This window comes from Equus caballus, chromosome 8 (assembly GCF_041296265.1).
Source record: "Equus caballus isolate H_3958 breed thoroughbred chromosome 8, TB-T2T, whole genome shotgun sequence".
Taxonomy (NCBI): Eukaryota; Metazoa; Chordata; class Mammalia; order Perissodactyla; family Equidae; genus Equus; species Equus caballus.
The window spans coordinates 50154734-50174936 of NC_091691.1; positions in this window are offsets into that span (position 1 = coordinate 50154734).

The following is a 20203-nucleotide window of genomic DNA, read 5'->3' on the forward strand; positions in this document are numbered from 1 at the left end:
AAGGAAAATACCTCAACATAATAAAGGCCATATATGACAAACCCACAGCAAATATCATCCTCAATGGAGAAAAATTGAAAGCTATCCCTCTAAGAACAGGAACCAGACAAGGATGCCCACTGTCACCACTCTTATTTAACATAGTATTGGAAGTCCTAGCCTGGGCAATCAGGCAAGAAAAAGAAATAATGGGATCCATACTGGAAAAGAAGAAGTGAAACTTCTTTGCAGTGAATCACTCTTTGCAGATGACTTCATTTTATATATAGAAAACCCTAAAGAATTCACTAAAAAACTTTTACAAATAATAAATGAATGCAGTCAAGTTGCAGGATACAAAGTCAACATACAAAAATCAGTTGCATTTCTATATACTAACAATGAAGTAGAAGAAAGAGAAATTAAGAATACAATCCCATTTACAATTGCAACAAAAGGAATGAAATACCTAGGAATAAACTTAACCAAAGAGGTGAAAGATCTGTACACTGAAAACTATAAAATATTGTTGAAAGAAACAGAAGAAGACACAAAGAAATGGGAAGATATTCCACACTCTTGGATTGGAAGAATTAACATAGTTAAAATGTCCATACTTCCTAAAGCAATCTATAGAGTCAACGCAATCCCTATCAAAGTTCTAACAACATTTTTCACAGAAATAGAACAGAGAATCCTGAAATTTATATGGAACAACAAAAGACCCCGAATAGCCAAAGGATTCATTAGAAAAAAGAAAAGAAGGAACACTGTATTTGAAGGTAGAAAATTTTAGAGTCTGTGGCTAAAATACTGACTGTGGTTTTTGTCAAGTTTACTTAGCAGCTTTTCTTTGCAACTCAGTTTTGTTGTCTGTAAGATGTGGATAGCCATTATCATACTGCCTGGAATTGTTCTGAGGATGTATAGAGTCAATATGAAGCACTTCAGAAAAACTGTAATGTACTATAGTGATGTTATTTGTTTTCCATTTTATTATCTCTTGGAGCTGTTTCTTACTGTTCTTATTTTTATATGTTCATACCAAGTGAGAGCGGTACTGGTTAAATGACCAAGAGGATCACTAGACACATTTTATTTGCTTTTAAAGTGAAGATTAGTGCTGGGCCAGTTCCCTTAGTCAGACTGTATCCTGATCAGAACTTTGACATCCTTTACAAGGTAAAGGAAATCAATATCTTGTTTGACTTCTGCAACAATTCTGTATATCAGGTCCATGATTACTTCTGGGACTCAAAGCCAGAACACTCAATGCCTCCAAAATAAATCAGTCCCAAGACATTTCTCTAATTGTTGGGACATAATAAATAAACACTCTATGGAAAATCCTGCTTTGACTCAATTTCCTGAAAGAATTCTACTTGCTATAAGATCTAGTAAGTTTGGGACACTTTGGATCTTATTTAAAGGAGCCTTTAAATTTTCCCTAGGCAGCAGCACAGGTCCATGCAGTTGTTAAAATCCTGTCTGCCTCTGATGTGGAAAGCAGCTGTCCACCGCTGTTGAAGGAACCCTTCACAAATGAAACTTGTAAAAACTACATGTAGAGTCAACCCTCTTCTGTAGATAAATTAGTCTGGTTTTGGTCAAAACTAATTTGAAAAGATAGCATACATTGCTATATTTAGTACTTGACTGAATAGTTTTCCCTTCTGTGGTAAGTAATAAAAGGAGACATAGCATACCTAACAGAAAGCTTAACTGAGACTCAAGCTGGTGAGGCTCTGTTTGTACACTACTTATTCATTACCTACAATGAGGATTTGTGTTCACAGAGAACCATAACAAATTTAGAGGAAGCATGGCCCTTGTACAAGCAGATGTGTGGAGCAAGTTTGCAGGGTCCAAAATTCTGTATCTTGGGAATTACGAATTGAGAAAATTTTGTATAGAAAATGCTAAGTAAGAAGTCTTAGACACAGGAAGTTATTGCTTTGTTGGAATTTTCTTCTTCAGGAAACTTTTAGAATGGGTAAAATGGATATCCTTTCTCAGGTCGGCAGACTCTGAAAGCCAACATGGTAAGAGACAATCTCTGTGGGTCTCTGTTATTCTAACAGGAAAGGAGACACTTCACTGACAGGGGACTACCATATTTCTTGATCGTAGGGATCATTTATTACACATACCTTTTAGCTTTCTTTGGCATCTAGCATATAGTTCTCTCTATAGCTAGGGAAGAGGTTAAAAGGAGAGAAAAATCACTTATTGTTAGTGTAGCGTAGATGGCCAGGTCAGATGAAAAATATGAATGCTACTTTGATAAATTTTTAAAAATTGGGCCTAGAAAAAGGAGAGCTTTCAGCTTTATGAAATCTTATTGGAAGTCTCCTTTTCTTTAAAAATAATTTAATGTATTTCAATTTCTTTTATTGACATATAATCGACATGTAATAAACTGCACATATAGAATACAATTTGATGTTTTTTGTTTTTTTTTTTAAAGATTTTATTTTTTTTTCTTTTTCTCCCCAAAGTCCCCCCAGTACATAGTTGTATATTCTTTGTTGCGGGTCCTTCTAGTTGTGGCATGTGGGACGCTGCCTCAGCATGGTTTGATGAGCAGCACCACGTCCGCGCCCAGGATTCGAACTAATGAAACACTGGGCCGCCTGCAGCGGAGTGCGCGAACTTAACGACTCGGTCATGGCGCCAGGCCCCAATTTGATGTTTTGACATATGTGTACACCCACACATATAATGAAGATATACATCACCCCCCCAAATTTCCTGTGACCCTTTGTAATTCCTCCCTTCTTCCTGTCCCCTACTTCATCCCCAGATAATCATTGATTTGCTTTTTATCACTACAGATTAGTTTGAATTAACTAGATATTTATATAAGTAGAATCACAGAGCATGTGCTTTTATGTCTGCTTTTTATACAACATAACTACTTTAAGATTCATCCATATTGTTGCATGTATCTACAGCTTATTGTTTTTAATTGATGAATGGTATTTCATTGTATGGATTTACCACAATTTGTTTATCCATTCAAGTGTTGATGGACATTTGGCTTCTTTAACAAACTTTACCTCATTTTCCCCATAATTGTTTTATAGAGAGGACAGAAAGCATTAAAAGAAGCACCATGATGAACTTCTGTCTAACCAGCCACAAAAAGCGAGTACTCAGGTGCCAGTTGGAGGAACCATGGGACAAAATGGACATATCTTCATTGAGTTTGTTATAACCAGGTCAGACTGGTATCTAGACTTCAGGAAGTCAGATTTCAAAAGTTTAGGTAACATGAAGATATTTATCTTCAACTAAGGTATTAATCAGAGGGGCTAAACTTAGAATCAACCGTGTAATGGCTCAACACAATGTAGTAGTGGCTTGCAGAGTGTGGTCCTAGGACTCCTGGGCGTCGCTGAGACCCTTTGAGAGGTCTGTGAGGTCAAAGTTAGTTTTCTGTTGATACTGAGACACTAAGATACTAATTATTCACATTTTTCATTCTCATTCTTTCAAGAATATACAGTGGAGTTTTCCAGAGAATACATACAGTGTGCTGTTAGAACAGACTGAACACAGAAGCAGATATGAGAATGTCTTTTATTAAACCAGACTTTAAAGAGATTTGCAAAAATATTTAAACTCTACTTACTAATTTTTTGAGAAAAATTGTTTTTCCAAAAATATGGTATTTGTGTTAATATGTAATTGGTTCACTATTATTTTTAAATGACAATAAATATTCTTAAATTTCTCAATTAAAATTTCTAATATGGTAAATATTAATGATAAAGTACATATACACGAAAGCTCTTTGCAGTTTTCAACATATTTTAAGAGTGCAAAGGTAATGTGAGATTAAAGAGTTTGTGAAACTTTGCAACGGAAGTTTATTTAGCACTCGAGTAACAATCTTAGGTAAATTTTCCTGGTCAAGGGATGGCTTTTATCTATGAAATCATTCAGCAACTCAAGATCCTTCCATCTTGAGGCTTCTATATGCTCTAGGGTCACCTCACCACATGCATCTAGACAGAAAAACGGGAAAGGAATATTAGGGGAAATGTGCCCATTTCTTAAAAGTCTTGTCAGGAAAGTAGCAAACGTCACTTTCGCTCACATTCTCTTGCTGAGAACTCCTCATGTAGCCGTCCACCTGCAAGTGGTCGGGGGCTGGGGACATAGTCTCAAGCGTGGCAGACATTTCCCTGCTACAGAGGCGTCTGATGGAAGAGGAGAACCGATTTTGGTAAATAATTATCAGGAGAGTCATTTAAATAGCACAATTTTATGTTATTCTATTGAGTAGAAAATCCAAACTGTGACATTCTTGAGCATTTTAATGACACAGGTCGTGACAGTCATCTCCCAATCTTCCAGACCTGAGTGCTATGCTTGGTAGAGTAAGTGCTAATGATGTTTGTGGAATGAGTGGCTGACCCACTAAATGAATGAATGGATCACAAAAGGCTAACTTTAATGTAACACAACTAACAAAAAGATGGTGTAATGTTAAAAAGTCTTTTTTTGTTTTTCCTTCTCAATGGAGAAGTATTACCTTCAAATTGGAAAGTGTAAATTTTGGGAGGATAAAATTGGCAGGGAAAGTTAATATATTGAACAATATTACCAAGTTAAGTGGGAGCAAACTTGATGGGTTGAATTTATTCCCTGAAATTGATGCTTATATTTAATTATAACACATAAAATCTTTCTTTTGGGTCTGAATAACTTATTGCAAAGGTAGTAAAAAGACCAGTTTTAAATACTAGCTCAGGTAAAAATTTACCTAGTTAAGTTAGTTGATCACAACTCCAATATGAGTTGAGGTAGGAAATGGCTGCTAAAAGATATACTACAGGTCTAGGGGCCAGCCCGGCGGTGCAGTGGTTAGGTTTGCATGCTCTGCTTCAGTGGCCCGGGGGTTTGCAGGTTTGGATCCCAGGTGTGGACCTACACACCACTTATCAAGCCATGCTGTGGCAGGCGTCCCACATATAAAATAGAGGAAGATGGGCACCGATGTTAGCTCAGGGCCAAACTTTCTCAGCAAAAAGAGAAGGATTGGCGGTGGATGTTAGCTCAGGTATAATCTTTCTCAAAAAAAAAAAATGATATACTACAGGTCTAAGCAGTGTTAATATAGGCAGAACTAAATTTGAGAAGTAAATAGTTCTATTGCACTGTGTAGTTTCTGACTCCCTCTGCCATATTAGGCCATTCTGGACCCAAAATTTAAAAAGGAAATTTGATAAATAGGACAGCTATTTTATTAAGAGGTCCAAAAATGATGTTTGTAGGAGGGACAGCGTTAGACTTGGGAACATTTATCACTGACAGGTGAAGATATAGGGTGGAACAGGATAACTTTTACAAGTATTTGAAATGTGTTGATGATAAGAGGGGTTAGATTTATTCTCTAGGTAGATTTTTAGAGTAGAACAGGGTTCTCAGTCTTAGTACTGTAGACATTTTTGGTCAGATAATGCTTTGATATGGGAGTTACCCTGTCTGTTGCAGGATGTTGAGTAGCATCGCTGACCTCTGCCCATGAGATGCCAGCAGCAATCCTGAACAACCAAAAATGTGTCTGGGCATTGCCAAGTATCCTCTGGTGGGAAAATCTCCATCCTCTGCCCGTTCCGGCTGGTCTACCACCAGTGGGGTGGATCAATGAACAAATACTAACTAGCAGCCTTAAGCATCAGTACATCTTCAATTTACAGAACTTTTCCTCAGAATTCTCCACGATTGCATTCTCTGCCCTGTGCAGTGATCTAGCATCTCATTTCTGGATCTGCTTGAGTAGAAGCTTCTTGATTATCTCTGAAATATAATATTTAGAGAAGGTTTTTTTTTTTTTTTTCTGGTGTGAGGTTGGATTTGTTTGTTCATGAATTCCCATTCAACTCTAGATTCTGTGATTTGACGACTCAGTACAGATTATAATCTGCCTCCTGGAGGTTATCCATGGTTTAACATACCTCTGATTAATAGCACATATAGATGCTGAATATCTTTAAGTATCTTAAGAGGATTAATCATAATCATTACACATTCTTCAATATAAGAAATATGGCATCAATAGAAAGTATGGAGTAGAAGACCCATGAATCGTGAAACCTAGCATTTTGCCCTGTTTCTGTGACCCCGGGCATTCTCCTCCACTCTCAGTCTCTGATTTCTCATTATTAAATGGGGAAAAACAGTCTAGGTCCTCAGTGCCTGCCCAAGTCTTTTGAGAGTTAAGTGAGATAACACATGCGAAAACACTTGGAGATATATGCAGTGGCATATAAAATCATTAAAATAAAATGATTCGATTGCTTCTGTTGTTTTTCTCAATACTTCATTTGAATTTCTTACTTCTCAGTTATAGTAAATGTCAGAGAATATCAGAAACTCTACTCAAATGGTTTTTAAATAAAATGTAGTTTTCATGCACATTTAACAATGATAATCCTAATGCACAATCTTGTGCTGTAATGAACCTATTATTCATGAGTTGAATAAGATGTGAAATCAGAGGTTCTGAGGACACTCTTAATGGTCTCCTGGCTTATTACATCCTGCAGATTTGCACCTATCATAAATGTGGTTACCGTACAGGTCTAAGAAAATGCATGGCGGTGTCAGCCCTCAGAAGGCCAGATGGTATACAGGTGTTTATATTGGCAATCTAATTACATCGGCCCTTGAGCTAGTCAGCATGTTCCAGACCTTGATCCAACTGACTGATGAGAAAAAACATACTTTGTTCTGTCTGGCTACTAATTCGTCAGCTCATTATAAATCACTGCTACTGTGAGAAAAAAAATAGGCTTTCTTATTTAGCTTTGCTTGTGTCATTTCCTTTACTAATCTTTATGTTTGAGAGATGTATAGAATTTTACTGGGGTAAGGAAAGGAACTACAGACAGCTGGGTTGTCAGGCTTGGTATATAAAAATGCATACAGAGGCCTGACTGGTAATATCTTCTAGCCCAAGCCGTGTTCTTGAGTAAATTATTTAGAATTTACATATGAAAGATCTCTTTGAAATCAGTTTCCCATCTGTGACCCGACAGCTTGTAGATGAACATTTATTGTATTTTAAAAAAGCCCCCATTTTACATTTGATGCATGTGTGTGTCAAATGAAAGCGCAGAACTCTCCATTCTTTAATCTCCTCTAAAACTCTCCTCACTAATGGATAATTATAGGACTTCTTTGTGGCATCTGCTTTATAAGAGGGATAATGCCTGTTACTGAAGGTCACTCAAAAAGAATTTACCATTTGTTGACAGCTGTTTACTTACAATAGGAGTATATATTCTGTGTGCCTGTCCCTCTTTCTCTACTTTCTAGCTCATCTTCAAGCTTTGCCATAATAATCCTTCTTATCTGGGGGGTATATGATTTATACTTGTACTATAATGTAAACAAGAATTTTTGAATTGTGGAGATAGGATGATTCATTTTATATTTGATTCTTTTAGATATAGTAGTTCGTGTTGTGAACTTTTTTTGATTTGGGGTAATCATTAATTTGGAATTCTTTTGAAAATGGTAAAAATGTAAGACTCAAATTTAACATTCTCCAAGAGAATACACTAGGTAGATTTATTTCATTGTTATGTTTTAACTAATGTCTTTTTATTGAACTAATCATAAAGGAAACAAACCTTTCAAAAACTTGATTATGTTTCTGAGGTTTGCAATTTTTGCATTCATTTTGTCACTGATTTATTATTTTCTTCCCTTCTTATTACAAAACCGAGTTCACATTAAAGTCAATTTTTTTGAGAAAAAATCTCACAATTTCAATAACTGAACACAGCTATTTTTAAAATATTCCTTTTCAGTCTTTGTTTTGTGAATATACTTACAAAGTTTTGCATTCTTTTTCTTTGATTCCTATACCAAGCATTTTTAATGTTTCCATAATTATTGTTGATATCACACTGTGATTTACTTAGCCATTCCCTATCATCCTATCTTGTATTGACTTTTTAGCTATTTTTGATAATGCTGTAATGAATATCTTTGCCTGGATAGCTGTTCTTTCTCTGCTGAATTAATTACTTATGAATATTTTATGACTTTCAAAGTTTATTATCATTTTGCAGCCAGGAACAGTCAGGGACACAATTTTATAGTTCCACAATTTTATATAAATGTATTAGTTTTACTACATCATCAAAATTCAGTGTCAATATTTCAATTTTTTCATTTTAATAGATATAAAATTATATCCTAATGATGCTTTAACTTTCATTTCTTTGATTATATTGAACCAAGACTGAATATTTGTCAACATTTTTGTAACTTTTTATATTCCCTCTGGTGTAAACTGTCTCTGCAATCTTGGGCGATCTTGGGGCATTTACATAAGCTCCTTATTTTGCATGGGTGCTGATACTTAGCTTCTTATACTTAATCAAGTATTTTCCCAAACTGGTTTTCTTTAGTATTTATTCTATTTTCTTATATTAAAAATTTTATAAATATTTTGGTAGTCTTCCCTTTGTGATTTTGTTATTGCAAACAGTTTTCCATTTTAGAAATGAACTTTATTTTTGATCTCAGAGCAGAGAATAAATTCATGTAAAACATTTCAGATGCTAGTTTATGCAGCTAGGATCAGAATTGTTTATCGGGATGGATTTCATCAGCAAGTTGGCAATTTTGAAAACAGAATCAAAGATTATATAATGGGTATTTATGGGCTATTTCGAGGTTGAAGGTGACAGCTATCCTTTGGCATGGGCATCTCTTTTGTTCTTGGTTAGAAGTGGTAGGAAATGATTCATTTACCTAAACCAAAGGGAAATTACTGGAAGTATATCAGAGACTCACCGAATGGGAGGGAGCTGGAGGTCCCAGGATTAGAAATTGGGTGTGAACAAGGGAGCTCTGGAGGTTTGAGCAGTGGCACCATTGCTGAGATCCACCACCATAACAGTCTGTTCCACTGCTGTTACCAGGATATGGGCCAGACCTTTCTGGTGAGCGCTAACTCTGTAGACTACAAGACAGACATGAGGAATTCTCCAAAATGGAGATCAGGGTGCCCACGGGATTGGAGCTTTCAATATTGGACAGCCCCAAATGGTGTGTTTACAATAGAACTTTTGCTGATGCAGCCCTGGCTGTCCTTACATTCCACTTTATAGCTCATGAAGGAATAATTAGGTTCTCATCAATTGAAATAAACTAACAAAAGTCCAAGGAAACAAGGCTTTCTCTCCATTCCCGTGTTTCCCCTACATTTTGAACAGGAAATGTAAATAGCTTTAAGAGTGCTGGCCAGTCATCTATTCCAAGTCTTCTCTTTTGTGTTTTATTTATTTATATTTTGAGGAAGATTAGCCCTGAGCTTTTTGCTGAAGAAGACTGGCCCTTAGCTAACATCATGCCCATCTTCCTCTACTTTATATGTGGGACGCCTACCACAGCATGGCTTGCCAAGTGGTGCCATGTCCGCACCCGGATCTGAACCGCGAACCCTGGGCCGCCGAGAAGCAGAACGTGGGAACTTAACCACAGCACCACCAGGCTGGCCCCCCAAGTCTTCTCTTTTATATCACGTTATTACTCCAAATAACTATTAGATGTTTTCTTTGATAAAGTTAGTATTAGAGGGAGTGGAAGATAAATATTTTAGGGGTCATTTCATTTTGTGCACATTAGCACTTGGAAGATTTATTGTTTTCCACTCTTGGTGTATTTCTATTCAGAGGTCCAACCTTGGTTATTGTATTAGTTTCCTACTGCTGCTATAACAAATTACTACAAATTTAGTGGCTTAAAACAACACAAATTTATTATCTTATAGTTCTGGAGGTCAGAAGTCTGAAATGAGTCTCACTGGACTAACATTAAGGTTTCAGCAGAGCTGATTCCTTCTGAAGGCAAGGGAAACATCCCTTTCTTTGCCTTTTTCCAAAATCTAGACACTCCCTACATTCCTTGGCTTGTGGAACTTCTACCTTCAAAGCCAGTGATGGCTGGTTGAGTGTTTCTCACCTCGAATTGCACTGATGCCTTCCTAGATAATCCAGGATAATCCTCCAATTTTAAGGCCAGCCAATTAGTAACCTCAATTCCATCTACTATCTTGATTCCCCCTTACCATGTAACAAAGTGTCCACATGCTCCAGGGATTAGCACATGGGCCTCTTTGGGGAGGGTATTTCTGCCTACTGCAGTTATTCATTCATGGGGAGCCTCTCCTTCAGGGACATTTGAGCTGGCACAGGTGAATGCTGCTCTTCTTTTAAAGTTTCATGTAAGGTGCCTCTTTCTGTTTGCTCATTGCTAGAACTATGGGCTTATGCTAAAATAGTTTTCTTTCTCTGAATTTCACCAGATTTAACATTTATCTTGTTCTGAAGGCATTGAATATTTGGAATCTTTGAGTTCTATTGTCTACTTAGTTTGCCTAAAATTTGTATGACTCTTTACTTGATAGCCATCTACCTCCTCAACATCTTAATTTCAAGTGAGGCCTCAGAACTATTAGGCAATTGTATAGATACACAATTGTTAGAATTATTACAGTTGTTTGAATCAAATATATATTGATTTATTTGAATTATTACTTATAAAAAAGCATGAATATGAATATGTTTCAAAATCTTACAACCTAAATATTAAACAGAGTGTTTTTTAATTTGAAAAAACACAATATTTCTGGAAAAATGTGCTAAAGGAGCAACAGATATTGTTTCACACTTTGCACCTGGACATCTTGGTCCAAGTATAATTTATTTAATCCTTGAGGCATATACATAAATATTCAAACCTGAAAGAGGCAATAAAATACTTTAATCTATTTTATCCTTTATTTTTTCTCTCTTTTTTTTTAAAGATTTAATTTTTTTCCTTTTTCTCCCCAAAGCCCTCCATGTGGGTCCTTCTAGTTGTGGCATGTGGGCTACCTCGGCCTGGTTTGACGAGCAGTGCCATGTCCACGCCCAGGATTCGAACCAACAAATGACTGCGCAGCCTGCAGTGGAGCGCGTGAACCTAACCACTCAGCCACGGGGCCAGCCCCCTTTATTTTTTCTCTTTAAGGCAAGCATCTGGTATTAATGATTAAAAGAGGAATGCAAAAATATTCTGAAATTTCTAACCCCATTATACCAGGATTCATTACATTATACATCTGGCTTTTAAATGGACCTATTTCTGACATAACCTGGTGTTCAAGAGACCTCTGAGAATGGTTCTTTAATCTTTAGGGTAAAGAAACAATCCAAAAAGTAAAGAAACAAACCCAAAATTATAGTTTCTGGTTATAATTAGGAGCTACTATTATTTCAAGACTCAATCAAGTTAAACCAAGTAAAATCTGCATATATTCCTATTTGTTCAATTAATCATTTTAAGCACTATTTCTTGTGCACTTACTATGGACCAGACACTGCAGCAGATAATTGGCATTCAGATAATGAACATGGCCACTACGTTCAAGAAGTTCACAGTTCAAAATCCTTTTAGTAAAATTAATTCAGTGATTTATGACCTCTGCACTGCCTGTTTTTGCCATTAAAAAGCCTACATTATGATTGTAATGCCTGGCCTACAGTATTGCTTAGTCATTGCTACTCATCCCACCCCAAATGTAGTGGCATAAAAAACAACAAGTTATTTATTATTATGAACTATCAGTGTTCTGGGAGTTGACCAGCCTCAGCTAGGCAGTCCTCACTTGGGTTATTTTGCCTGGTGGCTGTCATGTGGGGCTGGGGTTGGAGTCATCTTGGAGACCTCCTCACCTATACGTGTGGTGGTTAATGCTGGTTACCAGATAGGACCTCAGCTAAGGCTGTTGGCCGGAATACCTTCTTGTGACCTATCCATGTGGCTTGGACTTCCTCACAGCATGGAGGCTGAGTTCCAAGAGCAAGCAGTCCAAGAGAGAGAGAGCCAGGTAAAACTATATCACCATTTAAGTCCTAGCCTTAGATGTCAATATTGTCACTTCCACTGTACTCTGTTGGTTGATGCAAACACAAAGGAATATCACGGAGTAATAAAAGCATATGGAGATCTTGTTATAAAGTATCTTTGAAAAACACAACTGCCACACCTATTTAATTTTGTATGTAGTATGCTGGAGAATGTCTATGCTACATGCTGAAAGTGGTTTACAGAGATTGATTTGGTAGCCACACGTTAGATTAATAGGGTATAGAAATGCAGAAGGAAAGAGTAGAAAGCAATTTAGGACTAAGTGATTGATAAAAGGGATTGGGAAGCTTGCATCTAAGAAACATTTTCTTGGAAAAATAAGCAGAACTTAATTACTGTTGGATATGAAGCACAAATTAGAAGATTTAAAGTGTTTCTAAGACATTAATTCTGGGACACTGGAATAATAGTTGTGACAGTAACAGAAGTGGGTCTGTTGAAAAGATGGTCTGATTTTATGAGATGCACAGAGGTATTAATTTTATACACTTGAAGTTTTATATGATCTTTAAACTTTCAAATATAGATGCTTTGTATAACATTGAAATACAGACTGAACATAGCATAACACTGAAATACATTGGGGGAGACATACAGGGTTTGGAAGTATGTATTTTGAGATTATCAGTATAGGAAGGAGAACTTAACCCACAAAATAGAATATCAGAGGGAATAATACAGAGAGATGAGCCTAAGTGCTTGGAGTAAATTAGGGACTTTATACAGTTATATGTAGAGAAAAAAATTTTGTGTTTCTTTGGCAAATTATCCATTATCTGCAGCACATTCTTCCAGGTGATTGGATTCTAGCCTTGATCACTGCTTTTGAGCTATTTTGCAACTCTTCATACATTGTAGATAACTGATGGATAAGCAAATGTTGTCCTGTGGTTTTAATTGACTCCCTGGATAAAGAACAACCAGTTTTGTCTTTACTTTCAGTTCATCTCAACATTCCTTTATATAAATTTTTACTCTTTTGACTTTCTCTTTGAACCTGTTATATCATCTGCTTTGGTCCCTTATATCACATGAGTAAAAAAATTCCTTAATACGTGTTCATGTTTATATATGTATGTTATTAAAGGAAAAATTATTCTGATATTTGTTAAAAAGTAAGGAAGACTTTTTCAGGACAATTGCTGTATGTGTCAGACCATCACAATAGGGGAGAGAGATTAGGCTCAACTCCAAAAACAGGGTTAAGTGGGAATTACAGCCAAAGAGCAGATTTAGAAGGGCAAGTGGATGGAAAATTGCTAAGAGGAGAAATCAAGGGTGGGGAATTCTTGTTAAACTGACCTAACAGGATTCTTGCTAAAGGCAGGTCAGGGTGATCAGATATCACCTGGGGGATGAGGAGGGGTGAAGAATTTGATCAGCTATTGAGGGTGATCAGATATTAGGGCGGGAGGATTCTCTCTAAACTAGTTTAGCAGGATTTGTGCTACAACAGTAGATAAGCTTGAGGACAAGGCCCAAGGATGAGGCCTTAAGCCTCCTTGAGGAGAAGGCTCAGAGATGTCTGACTACAGTTTGGTCAAGGAGAGAGTCTTTGTCAATGTGAATCATGATTTTGCTTTGTTCTGACAATTATCTTAGCAGATGGTGGAAGGATAATCCAAGTGTTAGAAGAAGAACCTAAAGTGGTGAACCAACAGTCTAGAGTGAAACAAAGAAAAAGCAAAACCAAAAAACAATTCATGTGTGTCCTCACTCTTGAAAAGTTGTTATAATTCCTTGAGCCTCTAGTTCTTATTAGTAGAGTTGGAAGGTGGTAATAATGCCTACTTTACAAGGTCAGATGCAGCTAAATGTGATAATGCAGGAGATGTTTCCCAAATCAGTGTGTGCCATATTAGCCTGAAGTTATGACTGCATTTTAGGAGTCAAATGAGGGGAGTGTTTCAAGAAAAGCCATGGAGTAGGAACATGGTAGATATTGCTAGCTGCCTCCTAATAACCATTCTCTCCTTTCTCTGTCATAGAACTTTGGCTTTCAGCTGAGTGAATTACTACTTACTCATGTAGTCACTTCTCCAGCCTCTTTGATCACAAAGTATGGATGTGGAATTGAGTTATGGTTGTGAAATGTGAGTGGAAGTGTGGGGTATGGTTTTAGGAGTTTCTTTAAAGTTCTAATTTTTTTGTGTGTGTGAGGAACATTGGCCCTGCACTAACATCTGTTGCCAATGTTCCTCTTTTTGCTTGAGGAAGATTGTCACTGAGCTAACATCTGTGCCAATCTTCCTCTATTTTACACGTGGGATGCCACAGCAGCATGACTTGATGAGTGGTATGTAGGTCCACGCCTGGGATCTGAACCTGTGAACCCAGGGCTGCTGAAGCAGAGTGTGTGAAGTTAACCGCTATGCCACTGGACTGGCCCCTAAAGTCCTACTTTTTAACTATTAGAATTTGAACTTGCTTTGTGATTCAGTTACTTTTGTCAAAAGTTCTCTGTATTCACATAGACTATGTCTTTCAGATATTTTTTCCAGTACAAAGTTGGTATCGCAAATTTCATAGCTATCTTTTCTTGGTTTGTACTTCCTCTGATTTTTAGTTCTCATTTCTATTATCAGCTGACTAACTTCTCCTCAGAGGCATTTAAAAGAATATGCAATGTCATGGGAGAAAAGAGAACAGGAGATTTTATCTTTCAGTCACAATTTGCTCTGAAATCCTGAAATTTGCTCTAAAATCTTTAAATTTTGAGATATGGCAAAACTGCTCAAAAATTAATTTCCAATTTTGTTACTTCTTTAACATACTTCTTTAGTAGGCCCTAAGTTTTATTTTTACTCTGCTTAAACTCATCAGAATGAATATGAGTAATGTAAATCATTTAGTCCAATGTCCATTTTGGGCCCAGAATTATCCACAAAGTTTTCATAAAGGGCCAGATAATTGTGCAGTAATGCACTCACTCGTATTAGAGATATATTATAAAACATTAAGGAAACAGGTCTTGGACATTTCTGTTAGACAACTCTCCTCTTCTGACCTGCCTCTCCCAAAAGTAAAATGAAGTCCAACAAATAATTATACCAAAATCTTCTGGTTCATTTTTTTTTTTGAGGCAGATTAGCCCTGAGCTAACATCCGCTGCCAATCCTCCTCTTTTTGCGCAGGAAGACTGGCTCCGAGCTAACATCCATGCCCATCATTCTCTACTCCTTATGTGGGACACCTGCCACAGCATGGCTTGACAAGCAGTGCATAGGTCTGCACCTGGGATCCAGGCTAGGGAACCCCAGGCTGCCGAAGTGGAACATGCAAACTTAACCGCTGCACCACTAGACAGGCCCCTTCTGGTTCATTTTATTCTATTAGTCATGGTTGAAAAAATTTTATTGAATCTTTCTACCATTACTAAAACAAACTTCTTCCCCTCAAGATGGCTCCATTTTGTAAATCCATATGGGATATATTATTCCTATTTTCTTCTAACAGTTTTATCCTGTTGATATTTTTGTTGTTGCTTGTGCATTCAAGTTAAGAAAGAATCTCCTCAGATTCCATGTCCCCATGTCAAGGCCAAAATAAAAATAACATGATACAGGAATTTGGTTTGAATTGTTTATGCTCTAATTAACATAAATATGATTATCTTGAGTGCTTCGTCAGTACTGTGTTTAAGTATCAATTCACTGAGACTTACCTTAAAAGAGTATTATTTTCTTTCCTCAAAGACTCCCTTCTTGAAAGGGAATGTAAATGTCTGAGCCAGACACCAGGCTGAAAATGCTTCTGAAAATTTACTTTTAATACCTATTAGTACATAAACTCATTTCAACTAGGGAAACATATTAGAGGAAAGCAATATGGGCTCATTTATAATGATTCCCTTGCTTTAGGAAGTCATTAACTTTGGAAATTATGTGATTAGGGTGACTAAATTTCTCCTTAAAATAGCCAACATCTAGGGAGAATTATGGGCTGGATAAGAGTACTAGTTCTAAGTGCAGAAGGTGCAATTGGGGGTTTAATATATTTGTAGTTAGATCATAGAACCAGGAAGGGACAAATCTAGTCACTCGAGGTCTTTCTGATGCACTGCACTGTATTTTACTTGAACAAACACAAATTTAAACATTTTATTTTTCCGTTTTTCTCCCCAAAGTCCCCCAGTACATAGATGTGCATTTTTAGTTGTGGGTCATTCTAGTTGTGGCATGTAGGACGCCGCCTCAGCATGGCTTGATGAGTGGTTTCATGTCTGTGCCCAGGATCCGAACCGGTGAAACCCTGGGTCACCTAAGTGGAGCGTGCGAACTTAACCACTCAGCCATGGGGCCGGCCCCCAAACACACAAATTTAAAAGGCAGAGTTCTCCCACCTTTTGTCTAATTCTGACCAGTTCTCTTGATTACGCCACATTTGCAGTTTATTCACTGACTTCTTGCTACACTTTGCCTACCCACCATGTCTCTTTCCTAGGAGATACCACCTATGAGCTGTCCCGTCCTGCTTATTATATAAACTTCTTTTCTGCATCCTACTTGTCTTGTCAGCCTTGGGGAGCTGGACTGGGTAACACGCAACACATTATTCTTTTAAAGATTTGCACCTGAGCTAATATCTGTTGCCAATCTTCTTTTTTTTTTTTTCTTTTTCTCCCCCAAAACCTCTGGTTTATAGTTGTATATTCTAGTTGTGAGTGCCTCTGGTTGTGCTATGTGGGATGCTGCCTCAGCATGGCCAGATAAGTGGTGCCATGTCGGTGCCCAGGATCTGAACTGGGGAACCCTGGGCTGCTGGAGCAGAGCGCGTGAACTGAACCACTTGGCCACGGGGCCGGTCCCTATATAACACATTTTAAGGTGGCACCTCCAGCAATCTCCCTTGAAGGGAGGAAGGCCTAAGTAATCAAATCCCCCTGACTTCTACTCTGCTCCTGTTCTGGCTCCTATAGCCCCCCTGGGCCCCAGTCACTTGACCTCAGCAACACAGGGGATCAAAAGTCTCCCAAGTGCTTGAAGCAGTTCATGGGATGGTCCCATACAACCCATAATCATCATCCCTTGGATGCAGCATGGCACCTTGCGCCTTGAAAAATAACGCTTTGGGGAAGTACAGGTTGGGGAGGAAGTGGTCTGCTAATTTCTGTTCAACCTTCTTTCTACCTTTTAATGTCAGTTGTGACTCCATTGTATGTTTTTTATTTTACCTCTTGTTCCTCCATGAGTAGTTTGAGATGGGAGTAAGTGCATTTATTTGTTGGGCACCCATGTTAGGAGGAAGGCAGCAGAACTTGAGATTTTCTGAGGGGCCATACAGAACAGAGGTGGAAGATCATTATATCCCAAACATGCTGCTTGCAATGTGAAATTGCTGGTTTTCTGTGGTAGAGCTAGAGTTTCTTTGTCCACTTCTTTGAATCAGGGGAGCTTTATGACTTCCTTTATGACCAACAGAAAGTAGTAGAAATGATGTCGCGTGAGTTCCACAGCTTAGGCTGTAAAATGCCTTTTAGTTTCTGCTCTTGTCCCCTCTTGGAACTTCACCATTATCGGGAATCCTGGATAGACTTCCAAAAGATGAGAACTTGTGGAGAGAGCGCTCCAGCCAAGAGCCAGCGCCAAGGTCCCAGACATGTAAGTGAGGGTATATTAGACCCTCTAGTCCCAGTCAAGCAGATAAATGATTGAAGATGCACAAGTGACTAGGTGAAATAATTTGAACAATCAACCAGCTGAGCCCAGCCAACCCACAGAATTGTGAGACAATATGTTATTGTTGTAAGCCCTTGGCTAAGGAGGGATCTGCTATGCATCAATAGACAACTGACACACCAGAGTAGAGGTGACTGGGCTGACCAGAGACTCAAAGGAGTAAAGTCAGACAAGTGGGAAAGATAGAGCTGGGCATACAGCTTCACAAAGGTGCAGGGGCTCAGTTTAGGCATGAGAATTTTGCATCAGGAATTTAATCCCAGGAATGAGTCAGGGCCTAGTAGGACAGATATAGAAGCAGAAGAGGGACTTAAGTAAAGTGGTGGTAATCAAGACCCCAGTTATCTAAACTGATGTGTAAGGTGAGGTTAAGAACATCACTCATGTGACTTATTATTGATTTGCAGACTTGCTGCATACTGGACTAAGCTCTTAATTCTCCAGGTCAGGATTACAGTTGGTTCCAGACACAAGTAGCAGGCAGTGCAGCCAAACTTTTCAGTTACTCTAAAACAGTGAAGTCTTCTTTTAATATTATTTTTGGCAAGGTTTAATTACATCATTTTGTTGGAACAATGTAGGTAGTCTTAATTATGCGGCATCTTCATGTATTAATTTGTCAAATGTCTCTTGAGAACAGACACAGGACAAGGTCCCTGCTCTTCAGGAGCTTACAGTTGGGTTACAGGGATAGGCTACATACGCCAGAGATAGTCACAGGACTGGGAAAGGCAAGATAAATGTGTGACATATAGGTCAGAGCTGAGAGGACTTGCATGTCTGGACCTCAATGAGAGGGATTGAGAAGAGAAGCAGTAATGTGTGGAGGACCATCTGATGAGGAAGTCTGTGAAGTTGGGGATAAGCCTTGGTTAATCTGGGGCAAGAGAAGAGAGGATCCTGGCTGGAAGCACAGCGTTAGCTTGGGGAGGAGGAAGTAATTAGATCAGAGAGAAATGAATTCTAGTTATACAAGGCTGATGGACCCACTTCCTATTTCTCACTCCAAATCAGCCCAAACTACTTTCACAAGGTGATGATGCTAGCACAAAGTAAAATAAACTGAGTTATGAGCCACAGTCTGCCAAAGAGAGGAACTGGGTGTTGGGCTATTGTAGGGAGGAGATGGTCTAGGCTGTGAAGCCTGGCTGCTGACATTCTAGGGGAATGTATTTGTGAACATGGCTCCATGTTCAATTTTAGAAGTTTCAATTACTATGATGGATTTATGTTGTGCCATGACACACCTTGATGTTGCATATCTATCTGGGTTTAGTGAAATTCCACAGATAGGTGAGTTTTCCAATGTGTGAGGACATATTTAACAGATTTTCAGTTATGGTTAAGAAGATGGTGTTAAGATTTTGGCTAATGGGCGAGTCCGCATTTTCATTGGCCACTCTAAGCAGGGATGTGGCAAATTTGCCTTTTAAAAGCCTTTGAACTCTTCTAAAAAAGCATGTTCAGAGGGAACATATGTCTCTGATGTATTCATTTTATTTTGCTTCCTCTGTCAGTGCTGGAATTTTTACTGACTTTGCCCTGGCTTCAATGGAAGCTGCTAGGGTGGGATTTCAAGCCAAGTAAGGACATGTTAACATTCTGAGGGATGCTGCTTCCGAAAGGTACAAAGAAGGAGTGAGATGGTTCCTCATGAATGAGAGAGAAAATAGACCATGATAAAGTTGTCTGCTTAGGATATACTATTGAAGTATTGTACAAATTTGTTGACCTTTAAGCCCTGAAACAATATCCAAAGATAAAATAGCTGGTAGTAGTATCTGAAGCAGTTTCCTTAGCTGGGGTGCTATTGCCTTTCTCCCACTGAATCTGTAGCATCTGTGATGAATAAGGGCAGTACTACTCAAGTGCTCCACAGGCTTGGACATAAAGGATGGACAGGGCTTTTGAGTATTGTCATGATTGGGACTCAGACTAAGCTATGGTGTTTTTTTCTAGGAATCCAAAAGGCTTCCCTCAGCTTCCTTGTCTTCTACCACCTGAAGTTGCAGTCTTTGCAGGAGAAGCATACTTTCCCTGAGGAAATAAATTAAGGCAAATATGGAGTGAGTTTCTTGTGGCCTAGTGTTGACTAAAGTACAAAAATAACACATATATTTGACAATGTAGGAAACTTCCTATTACTGGTGTTACCCTAGCTGGAAGCAAGGGTTTCAAATTTACTTGTTGAAATAAACTAACTGTCTGTAACTTATCTGGGATGTGATAATTTCAGTAGTCCCACCTTATCTGCTGTTTTACTTTCCATGGTTTCAGCTGCTCATGGTCAATGGTGGTCTGAAAATATTAAATGGAAAATCCAGAGTGAAACAATTAATAAGTTTAAAATTGCACACCTGTTCTGAGTAGTGTGATGAAATCTTGTGTCATCCAGCCCTGTCCAGGCCAGGATGCAAATCATCCCTGTGTCCTGGGTATCCACGCTACAAAGGCCACCCGCCTGTTAGTCACTTAGGAGCCAACTCCACTGACTGTCATGGTATTGCAGCGCGTATGTTCAAGTAACTCTTATTTTACTTAATAATGGCCCTGAAATGCAAGAGTAGTGATGTTGACAATTTGGATATGCCAAAGAGATGCCTAAA